The 15,364-nt window shown below is 37.8% G+C and overlaps 1 protein-coding gene across 7 annotated transcripts in view; it reads left to right on the plus strand.

The window, feature by feature from the left end:
• NRG3 (neuregulin 3) overlaps window positions 1-15,364 on the plus strand; it is a 1,064,061-nt gene that overhangs the window by 911,487 nt on the left and 137,210 nt on the right. The window lies entirely within an intron of this gene.

The raw sequence follows: 15,364 nt of genomic DNA on the forward strand, positions 1-15,364 counted from the left end.
AGAGAAAAACTGAAAAAATAAAGAGAGAAATTGACATGGAAAAGTATAAATATTTTAGCAAAAGAAAAGAAATAAATGCTTGAAATGACAAAAACACAACACAGTAGATGCTGTTTTAGCCATTGTGAATGTTTCTATGAAAGCCAACCACATAAAGTACTGAGAAATAATATTGATGTACCTAAACTTTTATGCTACCATAAATACATGCACCCATGCATATACACACTGAGAATTTAACATCCATAAGAAAGAATAACGCTGGAAGCTTATTAAAAATACAGCTCATAGAATTTGCATTTTTAGCATGCACTTCGGCTGATTCTAATACAGATATTCAACAGTTCACAGTTGGGAGACACCTCGTAGTTGTTCTAAACTTCATCATTACCCCTAGAGAAATGAATTTTCTACTAACATTTTTATCTTGTGTCCTTGGTGGGATTAGAACAGCTTGGAGAATTGAAAATCACTTTTTTTAGTTATGTGGCAGAACCCACTAAGATCTGAATGACTCTGGACTGAGGAGAATATTAATAAGACTTATTCTAACCAATGGATTGTGGTTACAACAGAAGAAAGAGAACAGCAGTTAAGCTTGTCACAAGATTCAGAAGGAAAGAGATGATGCATTCTGAAAAAGAAGTTAATACAGCCCACAATGAAAAGAAAATATTCAATTTCAGCATACTGAAAATTGGGAAATTATAGCAGATGATGCTGTTGCCTTCCAAAGATCTATTAAAATGCATTTGTATGGGGGCGCCTGGGTGGCGCAGTCGTTTAAGCGTCCGACTTCAGCCAGGTCACGATCTCACGGTCCGTGAGTTCGAGCCCCGCGTCGGGCTCTGGGCTGATGGCTCGGAGCCTGGAGCCTGTTTCCGATTCTGTGTCTCCCTCTGTCTCTGCCCCTCCCCCGTTCATGCTCTGCCTCTCTCTGTCCCAAAAATAAATAAACGTTGAAAAAAAAAATTAAAATGCATTTATATGAAACAAATAGAGCTCACTTTGAAGGATTCCTGTATGAGGATTATTGTTCATTATCAAGTGGAATTAGAAGAGGAAAGCTGTTTAATGTTCATGGTTTTTTTTTTTCATGTTTATTCATTTTTGAGATGGAGGGACAGTGAAAGAGGTAAACAGAATCCCAAGCAGGCTCCACACTGTCAGCACAGAGCCTGACATGGGGCTCAATCTCACAAACTGTGAGATCATGACGTGAGCCAAAATCAAGAGTCAGTCAGAACCTTAAATGAGCCAACTAGGCACCGCTGTGTAATGTTAATTCATGAAGAACTGCTAAAAATTCAAAGGTAGAAGATTCTCTACTTAAAAAAAGCAGAACTAGCGGAATTGAATATTAGAATAATGTCAAAATGGTGATGATGATGATGATGACAAAGACAACTGTGTGTACGTTTATATGCACATACCATATATATAAAGATAAGGCAATAAATACTTGTTAGAAGAATTGCATATATAGGGTTGTTATGGGTTGGGTTGTGTCCCCAAGATTCATACGTTGTATGTGAACTTATTTGGAAATTGAGTCTTTACAGGGGTAATCAAGCCAAAATAAGATCCCAAGGGTGAGCCCTAATCCAATATGACAAAAATGGCCTTATTAAAAGGGAAATTTGGACACAGACATGCACACAGAATATCGTGAAAAGATGAAGGCAGAGATTGGGGTGATGCATTCATAAGCTAAGGAAGGTCAAAAATTGCCAGCCAACCACAAGAAGCTAACAGGAGGGCATGAACATATTCTCCCTCACAGCCCTTAAAGGGAATTTACCACACCAACACCCTGATCCTGGACTTCTAGCCTCCAAAACTGTAAGATAGTAACTTTCTGTTGTTTAAGACATCCAGTTTGTGGTACTTTGTTATAGCCGCCCTAGAAAGCTAATACACAGGTGAAACCCTTCCCTCATGGAACATTTTAGTTTGGAGCAGGAAATGAGATAGAAAATTACCAAAGAGATATGATAATACTTCATATGGTAATAGATTCTAAGGAGTAAAGAAAAGTTGGGTGAGGGAGATCAGAAGTGTTGTTTTTATATAATATGATCTCTGATAAAAAGCCACTAGAATTGAAAGGAGGTGAGAGATTGAGTCATGTGGCTATCTGGAGGAAAAGCATTAAGACAGAATCAGCAGCCAGTCCATGGCTCTAAGGAAGAAGAATGCTCCTGGGTTAGAAGAGCTACAAGGAGATAAGGGTGGTTGACCTGGAGTAAGAGAGAGGGAAAGTGGTATAGCATGGTCAAAGAGGAATATCGGAGAAATCAGGGAAGAAGATCATCTCTGTACATCTATGGAGGATGCTGCAAGAAGTTCCCTCTGAAGAGAAGCAGTTTAAGAAGGGGGCCATTGAATATTAGTGCTGGAAGGAAAGATGAAGTTGATCTAGAGGAGAATTTGGCTTGCTGCAGTTGTGTAACCTTTGGGAGTCATGGGTCAACAGCTATCACACGATTCACTCCTCTTACTCATATCTTTGAGTGACATTTTTGGACCCCCGTGAGCCATTGTTACAATTTAGTCCCTACAATGAGCAAATGAATTTCATTTCTTCTAGAGAGGGCTCAATTTGAACAAGGGAGGAAATGTCATTATTTAAATCTCATATGGCCTTGAACCTTTTATCTAGGATTTACCATCCATCTATTAACATGAAGAAAAGGAAAATTACTGAAAACAAAATTCAAGCTGGTTTGACACTGACTAAGTAAAATTGTTTGGTTGAATAATATGAAATGCTCATAGCAAGAACATTTCAATAATAAGTGCTTAACAGCTGGAAATCCCACTACATTTGTTGAAAATTTCTTTGCACCTAGCTGCTTAAATATTTTGTTTTGTTACCATACAAATTACCTTATTTTATATTCCAATTTTTTTCAAGGGCAAGAAATACCAATTTAAAAGAAGAAAAATTTAAATACAGTAAAATTCATGCATAACATGGTGATATTGAGCTCAGGGCAATTGCGTCTAATTTTGCAGTACAATTAGTTAATCAATCAGCTTCTTAATCTTGTAGCAGTAACAAATGATAGTCTACAGAATATGGAGCAGATAGGGATAAAAGGCCATTTGTATAGTGGGTTCAAAGAATGAATATTTGAAACCTGGGTTTGAATCCCAGCATAGTTGGTTACAGGTTGAGGAACCTAGCTAACTTCTGTGTGCCTCAGTTTCATCTCTGATGTGGAAATAAAAATAGCTGTAGATTTTCATAAAATTGTTGTAGGTTTTTAATGAATTAAGACATGTAAAGTACGCAGAGGAATGACTGCTTAGATTAAGCCTTCACAAAATTTAAGCTATAATGTCTATATCATTTCACTTTCCTCATTTTCTTTGTAAGTTCCATTGGGTTAGAGAAAGGCAGAATCACAGTCTACGACTGACTCCTATTCCTTGAGGTTTGTGTCGAAGCTCTGGGAAGAGGCTTGGCTCACACAGGGCCCAGACATTGGTGCAGCTGGAGGAGGGCTGAGGTTGTGGTTTCAGTGAATCCTTTGTACCCTTGCCTATCCATGCTGGCATCTGCTAAGATGTCCTCATTACCATCATATTTTTTCAGTCCACAGACGTCATTGCTGCATCCTATAGTCTTGCCAACTTCATAGTTCATTGATAACAAGCTCTCAGTGACTGTACCTGTCAGGTATGTGGGGAATAAACTGGTCTGTGTAGCTCTTCCTACCTGGCACATCTGAGGCACATCTGTCTGGAACCTGTAGGCATCCCATCCTTCAGTGTGAAGCTGAAGTTGGGAGAGCAATGGGCATGGGCGGCTCTGTGGTCTTGCTGCCTCCAGGGCCTATACTTAGGAAGCTCAAGACAGCTCTGTTTCTGGAACCTGTTTTACTTCCTGTAACCAGAACAGTGGGTATAGTAAGAAGGGTATGATTTACAGAAGCAATGTGCATGTTTCTTTCTGAAGGTCATCTCCTAGGCATTTTGGCTTTCTTCCATCTCTTCCCTTCCTAGAAAATCTTTAACATACCAAACTGTGGGAGGAGCCTGACTCTTTGTCTATAATATAAGATCTACCAGTTTATATTTCAGTTCCTTCCAGACCAAGAATTTGCAACTCAAAAACTTTCCTTTTTCCTTTTTTATTGCTAAGGCCTTTCTCAATGAAACAATGGAGGAAGGGATACAAGATAAAAAGAACTACCAGTAACAGAGACCACACTGCGTAAAACTTCAAAAATCCATGCAGTGGTATAGTTTTCCTTTATTCAACCAAATGCTCTCTCTCTGTGCCAGGAACTGGCCCAAAATCTATAATATAAAAAGAAATTAAACATGGTCTTTTTATTAAGTTGTGTGTAATCATTTGGGGGAAGATGGGCAAGTAAACAAATAACTACAGTAACAGAGTAGAGTGTGATGAAACTTAAGAACACATAAATATAAAAAAAATCTGTGAAAGACTATCTCTACTGGGGACATTATGTGGGGAAAGATATGCTTTCCAGAGTTCACCAGAGTGTGCATGCAAGTTGAAGCACTGGAATTGGAGAGTGAATGTGAGGGTAGGGCTGGAGAAGCAGCCTGGGGTGTGATCATTAATGTTTGATTTACATGGCCTGCAAGACAAGGCAGAAAGGTTTTTGTGAGAGACAGAAGCATGATTTAATGAAATGAGATGTTTCCCAACTTGAGCAGATTAACCCACGTCTGAATCTTAGTTTCCTCAACTATAAAATGTGATCTCTATGAAGGATGCTATCAGGATGAGTCAGAAGGATGTCATATGGATTCTCAAGTATGCATTTGTAGATGGTAGTTTAAAGGAATTATGCTGTAGATTCTGTTCATTTGCCTTGTTAATGTCTAAGGGGTGTAAAATTAGAATTTTCTAGATTCATCCATACTCGGCTTCTGACACCTGCACACCGTTTTGAAAAAAGTAATCTTACTAATAAGATGCCCAGCAGAATGATTATTTCCTCTAAGTATCTAGGAAATACATATAGAAAGTTACCAAGTCTATGGAAGAAGGTAGTGGGAGGATGAGGGTAAGAACTTAGAAGTAGGTGGATTTGACTGAGATCTCAGCTAACTGTAGGCAAAATTAGATAATGGTTTCTTTCATTATTTTAATAAAGGAGCTTCCCTTGATTTTCCTACTCTACTAAGAATAATCCAGCTACTCTGGGGGAAGCCATTATTGTAAGAAGGCTCTGCCAGTTTAAATTCTATTTCTTTATTTCTATTAAATAAAGGAAGCTTACATTAGTCCTTATGTTATTAACTACTTAATGGATTTAGGAAGCAGGTAGCAAAAAAAAAAAAAGAATTGTTCTTTGCATTTAAATGAGACAAATAACACTCTCAGCTGATTATGCATTTAGGGAAAAGAGTTTCTTCCTATTGCTACATTTTAAGTCTGCAAAAGTAATAAATTAATCCATTAGTGAGCCCAAGTGTGTCGTATGTTGTGCTCATTATCAAGTATTCCCAGGTGTTCAGGGGTTTATAAGAATAAATTGATGTGACTTTTAAATTTGGTAACAGAAATATTCAGCATAAGGATCATAAGCTATGAAACTATTCCCATAGCATTGCTTTTTATAAAAAAACTTATAGAATTAAATATGAAGTTAAGATGTTCCCCAATATTTTAATGTGTCATCTTGTCAGAATGAAGCAATGAAACATAATTAACAAAGAACCCATAAGGTTGCCACATTGTCTTCCCAGTTGAATGATTTTATGTATCATTTTAGAAGCACAATACCAAATATTAGGCACCATGAATATGTACATTTAAATAAATGGATTGATTTATTCAGATGCTTATTTCCATTCATTTGTGTATTCAGTTAACAAAAATGCTTTGAGCAGTTCCTACCTGCTAGAAGATAGTCCAAAAAAAAAGGTAAGATTGCTGGATAAATGACCACAAGGTAGAACTGAAGAACAGAGTGTTACTGGAAGGGACACCATTGGAGGTATTGTCTGAGCTGAGTCTAAAAAGATGAGCAAGAGAAAATAGGTCTTCCAACTATCCAGAGCTCTAAAGGGCCTACAGTGTTGAAACACATTCATCCATTCCATAGGTGGAGCTTAGTTTGTGTATGGGAAAGAGGCAGGGGATGAGCACGGGAGTGCAGAACAGGATTGTCATGCATGGCTCTAGATAAGCACCTTGTGGAGGCTTTTCTCTGCAATTCTAGTGGCTATCAAATGCTTCTCTGATTTTTAAAGAGACATTAAAGTAAGAAATTATATGAGTGTGAAGACCTCAATTGACTAATATGGTAAAATGGGGGGAAAAAACTTTACCTGTTTTTTTTTCTGTTTCCTTCCCTGAAGTTGACTCATGATTCAATGAGGAATAAACTATGTAATTCTAAATAGTGTGTGTGTGTGTGTGTGTGTGTGTGTGTTGGAAAATCTGGAAGGCAAAGAGAGCAAATACAGCACAAGAGAAAGCACTATAATTTTACTTTTGTGATTTACTCTTTTTTTTTTTTTGCTTATGTGATTTACTTTTAAAAATCTCACAAAAGTATACCTTCAATGGGAAAGATAACTGGTGGGATTATGAAAAAGGAGTCAATAAATGTTTACCCTCCCTAGAAAGGCACTAGGAGAAGTAAAGAAGGGGCCAGTTTACTTTAATAGTTATGATATAGGTATATCCCTACTAGTTACAACTTAGGGTGTAATAATCTTACTTTCTAAATACAGATCTCATTATCATTCTTAGAAAAATGGAGCAGGTGATGTTATTTCTGGTAATCAGAGATGGCTTCAGGAGGAGTTGGGCCTTGAAAGGTGGAATGCGTTTGTAGGAGGAAGATTTGAGTCCATCAGTAAGGATACTCAAGGCGAGTGTCATGGCTACCACAAGACCATGTGTGGAGTATGGGGCCTATTTGAGAAGTCCCAGCAGAACAGACTGCTTAAAGAGTTAAGGGAAAGGGTGACTTTTTCTCTTATTTTTTTTTAGTGATTCACTTATTTTTAGTGATTCTCTACAAAAAATGCCAGCTACCTTTTGCATTTGAAGAAATATCTACAATACTGTTTTCCATAGAAGTGAACTTTGCATAAAACAAAACAAAGCCAGTCATTGACAATGGACAAGTCTGCCATTCAGAGGCCACAGTTATCTGCTACTAATTATGAGTCCAACCGAAAAAGTAGTTATCAAAAGAAAAAACTAAGTTTCAGGTCTGTTTTGTGTTGTCCCATACCATTTCTCAGGGTATCAGGCATCACTTAAGACTATGCCTCCAACATACTTGCTTGTTTTGGCCTTAGTCCTGAAACTGTTACTCCACTTATGATAAATTGGACTTACTTTCTCAGTACTGACCATTTTCCTGAGTCCTAACATAAAAGTACCTCTTCTAGGTTATGACCTTGACTTGCCTGCTTAGAATGAATTATCTTTGCTACTTTTTTGACATGGGCTTACTCTTTTCTTACTTCATATGAATGAGACTTTTTGCCAGCCCCATTACATCACTGCATTTGGATGCTTCAGATAAATACCTTGGGAAATTGTTTCAGGACCAGGAATCTTCTACCTCACACAGGTCCCTTGGGTAATGTTTCTCTTTGGTTCCTCTGTCTTTGGCAGGTGAGAAGCAGAAGATCCCTTTTTGGGGGATCTCCATTTTACCACAGTGGTCATATCTGTTGGGAGCTGGTTGTTAGCTGTATTCAGGAGAGTATTTCTTTTTTTTTTAAGTGTATTTACTTGTTTTGAGAGAGACAGAGACAACACAAGTGGGTGTGGGGCAGAGGGACAAGGAGAGAGAGAGAACCCTAAGCAGGGTCTGTGCTGCTAGTGCAGAACCCAATGTGGGGCTTGAACTCATGAAAGCCTGAGATCATGACTTGAGCCTAAACCAATACTCCGATTCTTAACTGACTGAGCCACCCAGACGTCCCAGAGCAATATTTCTTAAAATGTGTTCATTATTTTCTGAATTACTATCTACCATGAAGGTATTATACTTTTGAATTTGGGAACGATTAAAAACATAGTATTAAAACAATTACAAAGGCTTTAATTAATTACTGTGGCAGTTATAAAAACTTGGAATACTGATTGCCATGTATGCCTTTCTTTCTTTCTTTTCCTTTCTTTTGTTTATTTCTGTCTTTTGAGTAACACTTTTCCCCATTTTACAATAATCCTTTTACCTATTAACCATAATCTCTTCTGTATGTCTTTGCTGATAAATAAAATGCATTGAAGTTGAAAAGTTAGAACTCATAGGAGTGCACACAATAGCTATTTCAAAGAGTGCATAAATGTTTTGAAATTATTAAGAGGTAAATCCTTAAATAGAATATAAAATAATATTTTAATTACCATCAAAAACTTGATAGCTGTTTCAAAGAGTGCATAAATATTTTGAAAGTATTAAGAAGTAAAACCTTAAATGGCATATAAAATAATATTTTCATTACCATCAAAAACTTGGTATCTTTTTCCTGTTAATTGATTCAAGTGAATCCTAAGTTACATACAAAAATGTGACAAAGATGTTGGCCTTTTTCAGAAAATAACCTGCTAATTTGGGATTTCAGATTTATATACTCATGTAATTGGTAATTAAATGTACTTTGAGTTGGGGAAATGTTCTAAAAACATTTGTGGATGTTTTTCCGGTATTGAAAGAGTTGCCACCAAAGATGTCATGTTTGTTGGAATCCTCAAAAACTGAAGTGACAGAAAACAGGCTAGGTATGCTCTGACAGAGTATGAATTTCATATTCAGTGGGCAAAGGGGCTGACCCAGATAGCATTTCATTCACTCAATAAATATTTATTGAGCATCTACAAAATGTCAGACTCTATGATAGGCTGAAGTGATAAATCAGTGAGGAAAAGAAGCAACTGGCCTTCACTCCTGGGATTTAAGATACTTTTCCATCCTAAGAATCTAGGAGTCTACAAATATGATCTTTAGTCCTTCAAAGAAGCTTATGTTCTTCCGCTGTTAAAAGGGGCTCAGTAGCACTACTTTACAGGCTTATTTTTAAACATTAGGAAATAGTGTGTGTGGAAGTACCCCGTGAGAAAATATGAGAAGTTGAGAAAGTCAATAAAATATGAGAAGATGCTGGGGGAATTATTGTGAGTTCAGGAGCAGGAGCCCTTCGTGCATTTAGCTGTACAAATTTACTATCATTAATCATAGAATCAAAAAAAGTAGTATGTTTTTGAATGGAGAGTTCTTCTATATGATTCTAATTCTTATTCTCCGCTCAATAACTGTGAACATGGAATCAGACTTAAGTCTAATACTCCAAGATGTGTTCACTGGAAAATTCTACAAGCTACTTAGGCAAGATTCATCTTTGAGGAGCGAGCTAGGCAGGTGGTCACTCGTAAACCTCTTTTGTAATCCTATTTCGAGATTTCATTTTATGGAACAGGCTGCTCATCTTGAGTTTGCCCTGGTTGAACATGCAGCACAGTCTCCATGGCCACCTTTGCTACAAATGGACATGCTTATGCAGAGAATGAGAAGGGGGTGTGAAATGCAGATGTCTCTTTGCTTAGCAGGAATCAGCAACAGAGCTTTTGAGAAGAAAAATAGGCCATGTTTTATAACAAGGCCCATGGAAAGGAGAATGGGTCTGTGTGATTTTCTACAAAAGTGATTTTGCTTCTTTATGATTGATGACCTGTCTGGTGTGAGGCTGGCCACAGTAATAATGTCAGGGCTTACTCTCAACAGTAGAAAAAGCTGTCAATTCTGATATGATGGAGGGGAGAGGGGCATTGGGATTATAGAGCTAAAATGGCCACAGGATGTCCTCTGACACAGGCACATCATGCAGGGTGATTTTGTGTAAAATTTATCTTAACTTTATTTTACATGGACAGAGGAACTAAAAAAAAACTAAACCAAAATATAACGGGAATTACTTTTTGGAGGTAGTGAGAGAGGTGTCGATTTATCATTACCATGATGTTTTACTTTCTAAACTTTATTTATGAACATGTATAGATTTTTAAAATCAAATACGTAGTGCTAAAGTATAATTTAGCAAAGACAGCATAGAGTTCAGAACTTGACCTGCATTCATCTCCTAACTTGCACTAAATAACTGGGAAAAAAGGTAATAGGATAATACCCTCTTCTTTCAGGACACCAGTGCCTAGAGAGGGAATTTCCTGCCTCACCCTGCAGCCCTGTGCTCACACTCTTGCCTGCTTGCCTCCCTCTGCACTGTAGGAACTCAGGCCTGAAAGATTCGGGTCAGGCTGACACTCTTCTCCCAGTTGTGCATTCTCTCAATGACTGCCAAGTATCACTTCCCCCTAATGATACAGGTATATGCCCTGGTAGCCTGTGGTGAACCCTGTTCCCCTATCCTTTGACCCCTGAACCTTCTTGAAAGGTGTATATGTATTCTGTGGATCCCAAGTATTGCTTCCAAACTGAAGCTTCCCTCAGCAACCACCACCAGGTCCACCCACAGCCCTCACTGTTGCCCTAAGCAGAAACCTTCAAGCCTGTCCCAGCTTTTCTTGCTTTGTCCATCTTACAATAATAAACTGGGGCATACATACCTCTGTCTCAAGATATGGCATCTCATAACCATGTCCGTGGTCTGGGAATAAGCAGAATACACGGACTCACTGTTGAAGTGTGAGGCAATTATAACTCTTTACAGCGATTCTAGAAATTACTACAGAATGATAAGCCCAGGTGTTGGGGGTCAGTAAATATTCAAGACCCAGTTTACCATCTTCGTAAATCCAATTTAGTGTCACCAGTGAAGAGTCATTTGACAAGGATCTGTGGATGGGATCCACACAGTGACAGATTTGGGTTCTGTTATTAGGGAAAAAAACCATTTATAACCAACATGGTTTATAGTTGAGTGGCTGTTTTCCTGGACACTTCTATGGCATCTATTTCCCTGAGAGTAGATGCCTCAGTCATTAATTCTACAGGTTGCTTCATGGTGAAGTGGTTGACATCCAGGTGGGAAATATGTTCGACTGAACCACTGCTGGGAGAGTCTCAGCACACATTTGAAGGTCTTCAGACATGTTTGCAATGCAGAAACCTGTTGAACTTGAAGCCAGTATCCTAACTTTTTTAAACACAGAACAATAATTTCGTGTGGCACGTTTTTCCACATCCCATGTGACATGGTTTTAAACAATCACATTTGGGACTATTCTGTGATAGAATTGCCTTGTTCAGTTACTTGTAACACAAAAATGACACCAAAACCCTACATTCATGTCGCAGTGCCCCAGTGCTGCATTGCACTGAGTCACTCATGGCGAGTTGGGTAACATCTTGCCTTGCCTCGCCCTGGGATTGGAATCCAGTTAAGGATTGTCTTTGCTTGTTCTTCCTCACCCTGTCCACACTGAGGAAATTGTTGGTAGCCTCTGTCTGTTACCATATGAAAAAAAAAAGACATTGAATTCCTTGCACATAAGGAACTGTGGACACTTCGGAAATATGTGGGCCTTGAATTTCCGGGAGTTTTTGACTTTCCAGAATATTACGTTTGTCTCTCCAGTCACCTGCCTCACCCTCAAATCTGGAGAATATTTCAGGTCTGCAGTGGGTTGCAGTCACTTATTAAGTGTACTGCCAATTATGAGATTATTTGGTTCAATGTTTGGCACAGATTCAGACACAACTCTTTATATACCCCTTGCTGTATATACAAGCAAATCACTTCAATTAGAGCAGCCTCATCATGAAGAAGTATCCCTAGTAACCAATGAAGAATATTGATGATTTGCCAATTTGGTCCCTTGGAAAGAAGGAACCCTCCTCCACCTAGCTTATATTGGTCACTTTATGAATATACTACGGGTGAGCACATAAAAAAGCCATGCTCCTACAGTGCCTGAGGATACATGAAAATAATTTGTTCTCTTTGGTAGATTAGATAACTCCTCCCTGAACATTTTATTACCTGATAGTTTCATAAATATTAGCTTTTCCTTCATAGGGAAGGCAAATGTAAACCCTGAGTGTCACTCATTGGTGGCTATGCTTAGTCTCAATTGCATTTCTACCATTTACAGCAATGTAGTTTAGGAGAAGTTTGTGCCCCTCCCCATGCCTCTGTCCCTCATCTGTAAAATGAGGGTAGTGACAATCTTATATGTTTCTGCAAGATAATGTTGAAAGCAGTTCCTGGCAATCATAAACGCTCAGTAAGTGTTAGGCACTATTATATCATCATAAGGGGTGACTATTCCAAAAGAATTGTAATGTTTACATAGAAAAGTTAATCAAGCTCAGCCATAAAAAGTTAATATTGCTCAGCCATAAGGAAGAATGAGATCTTGTCATTTGCAACAACACGGATGGACCTACAGGATATTATGCCAAGAGAAATAAGTCAGATGGAGAAATAAATACCATAAGATTTCACTCATATGTGGAATTTAAACAAGACCAAACAAACAAACAAACAGAAACAGACTCATAAATACAGAAAACAAACCAGTGGTTGCCAGGGGGTTGGGGGGTGGAGGGATGGACATAATAGGTGAAGGGGGTTAAGAACAGAAAAAAAGCTAATCAAACTGTTAAAAAGATAGAAATTACACATTCTAGTACATGCCATAGGGGAAATAAAACTGGTTTTGCTTAAGCTTATATGCTTTTTCTTCCACCCCAGTATCTGTGTAATTCTTGGCATGTACTTTGTTGAGTGAATGAATAAATGAAAACTTAATTGATTAATTCTACCATATCCCTCTTGATGTTTTCATGCAGGCTTGAATATGCCCAAGAAGGCTGTTTGCTTTAAGAAATAGCCAGAGAAGGGTTATGAGAAATATTTTTGGTTTATGTTCTGTATATGACTCAATAGACAAAATTAATTGCTTTTCTATCATGTTTTTCATGGATTTTCATTGATCCTTTTGTACGAAAACAAAGCTTATCAGTAGCTTTAGACCTATAATAAGGATCACACTTTTTAGTGCTTTAATAAAAGAAGTGTGTGTGTGTGTGTGTGTGTGTGTTTGCATTGTGTTTATATGTGCACGTGAGAGAGATTTTAAATAATCTATTTATATGTTTCAGTGGCATCAGTTTTCATGAATTTCATTATAAAAATTAATAAATAATTTCTCTTTAAAGTTCAAGAATAAAGGGGTGCCTGAGTGACTCAGGTGATTGAATGTCTGACTTCGGCTCTGGTCATGATCTCACGGTTCGTGAGTTCGAGCCCTGCGTCAGGCTCTGTGCTGACATCTCAGAGCCTGCAGCCTGCTTGAGATTCTGTGTCTCCCTTTCTCTCTGCCCCTTCCCAACTTGCACTCTGTCTCTCGAAACTAAATAAATGTTAAAAAGAAATAACAAAAAAAAAGAAAATTCAAGAATATCAATGCCACCTTGCTCCATAGTAATTCTGGGAATTCCAACTCTTATAATCAGATGTCACTTTTCTGCTATGTTAAGAGAAGAGAGATTTTCTTTCCTTAATGTTCTACTTACCTTTCAGTGTTTAGATAAATTTCAAATTCTGATTTGTCCCTTCTACTGGTCCTGAATTCATTGTGGCTTAAAGAATTCAGATTGCCCTCAAATTTATTAAGCATGCCACTCAGTCTTTGGTGCAGTCTCCAGACTCACAAAGCCTGATTCTCCATATTCCCTGTCACAAATAGGAGTGGAGCAGCCAAGGCTGTGGGAACAATTAAGAGTGACGACCATTGGTTCTATTGCCAGCAAAACAGACAACAGACAAAGCGCCATTTCTGAGCCATCTCAGCTCCACTAGAAAGTTATTGTTCAACTAGGCTGGGAGGCTGGTGGCCTTCTAACTGCCTAGTCATATCACTGACATTCTGGCCCACTATTTGAGGTGCTCTGTTCCTATATTTCTATATACTTTCTTATTCTGATCTCTTTCTTATGCATTCTATTCCGACTGTATGCAAAAAGGTTTTTTTAATCCTGTGTATTTTTTTCTTACCTTTAATCCCATGATAAGTAATCTCACTGAAATCCCCGTTTTTAAATACCCCAATTCTACTCTCTCTCCAGGGACCCAAGTGCACACAATTGAGAAGTTTCTTATTCACACAAGAACCCAAACATGGTGTTACCAACTTTTCTACAACCTCTTTTCTTTCACTAGCATATTCTGTTTCTCCCAGGAATAAGCCTAGGGGTCCTTGGCCTCTCCTTCCAATGCGTCTGTTCTGGTTTCCATTATAGGGCTATTACAAAGAATTAAGAGACCTTTGTCTCTGTGGGCTCCTTCTGATGTCTGAATTACTTGAGAACAAAAATCCTGTCTTTCCATGAAAGTGTGCTAAGTATCTGTCATACTATATAGTAAGCAGTCAAAATTACCATATGAAGTAATGCATCTACTTTGAAAAAACTTTATTATAATCTTTATTTACATAAAAGACATTTCTTAATTAATTACTTAAACAATAAACTATTTATGGGCAAGTTGATTATGACAGAAAGTAGATTAGAGGTTATCAGAGGATGCAAGGAGAAAGAAATGAGAAATTATTGCTTGGTGGGTACAGTTCTCTTTGGGGTGATGGAAAAGTTTTGGAAATACAGTGGTGATGGTGCACAACATCATGAATGTAATTAATGCCACTAAATTGTATCCTTGAAATGGTTAAAATGATGCATTATATATATATATATTACCGCAATAAAATTAAAAAATAAATTATTTACAAAAAGGAAAGACACTAAAATCCTCAAGATAACTGAGTGCATATTTTCTAAAAAGAAAAGCTTCTTTGCTAAATAGAAAATTCATAAAAGGAAGCCTAGTAATTAGTCTTAGAAACAAATACAATTGTAGCCGTATTTTTTCATGTATTCTCATTTAAGAAATATGTTACTACAACAAAAAGTATCATTAAATAAAACAATGAATTTGAAAAGTGAATAAGTGAATAACTGAATGATTAAAAGAAAGCACCATTTAAATAAACCGACCTCAATAGTTGAATGCCTGGGCACAGTGGGGCCCAGTTTCTCACTCTGCTGATCACAGACAGACATTAGCATTAACGGGTCCAAATGGTCAGCTGTGCACATGCACGTAGAACAGACATGGACACATCTGTCATGCATTTTTGATAGGTAGGAAGCACTGTCAAGTTTCATCATCCTAAGAGTCAAGGGTCAGATGGGGGGTGGGGGGGGTCGGGGGCGTGAATCAGGACCAGGTTTGTGAAGATGAAGAGGGCCTGGTTAAGGTATCATGCGGTTCTTTACTGGCATTATTAACATAGAGGTCCAGGTAAATTTATATTGAACAAGTATTCTACCTAAAATATCATGAGTTCTGAAAATAAATTTAGTACCAGATATTCTTTGTGTAAATG

The sequence above is a fragment of the Prionailurus bengalensis genome, chromosome D2 (genome assembly GCF_016509475.1).
Source record: "Prionailurus bengalensis isolate Pbe53 chromosome D2, Fcat_Pben_1.1_paternal_pri, whole genome shotgun sequence".
Lineage (NCBI taxonomy): Eukaryota > Metazoa > Chordata > Mammalia > Carnivora > Felidae > Prionailurus > Prionailurus bengalensis.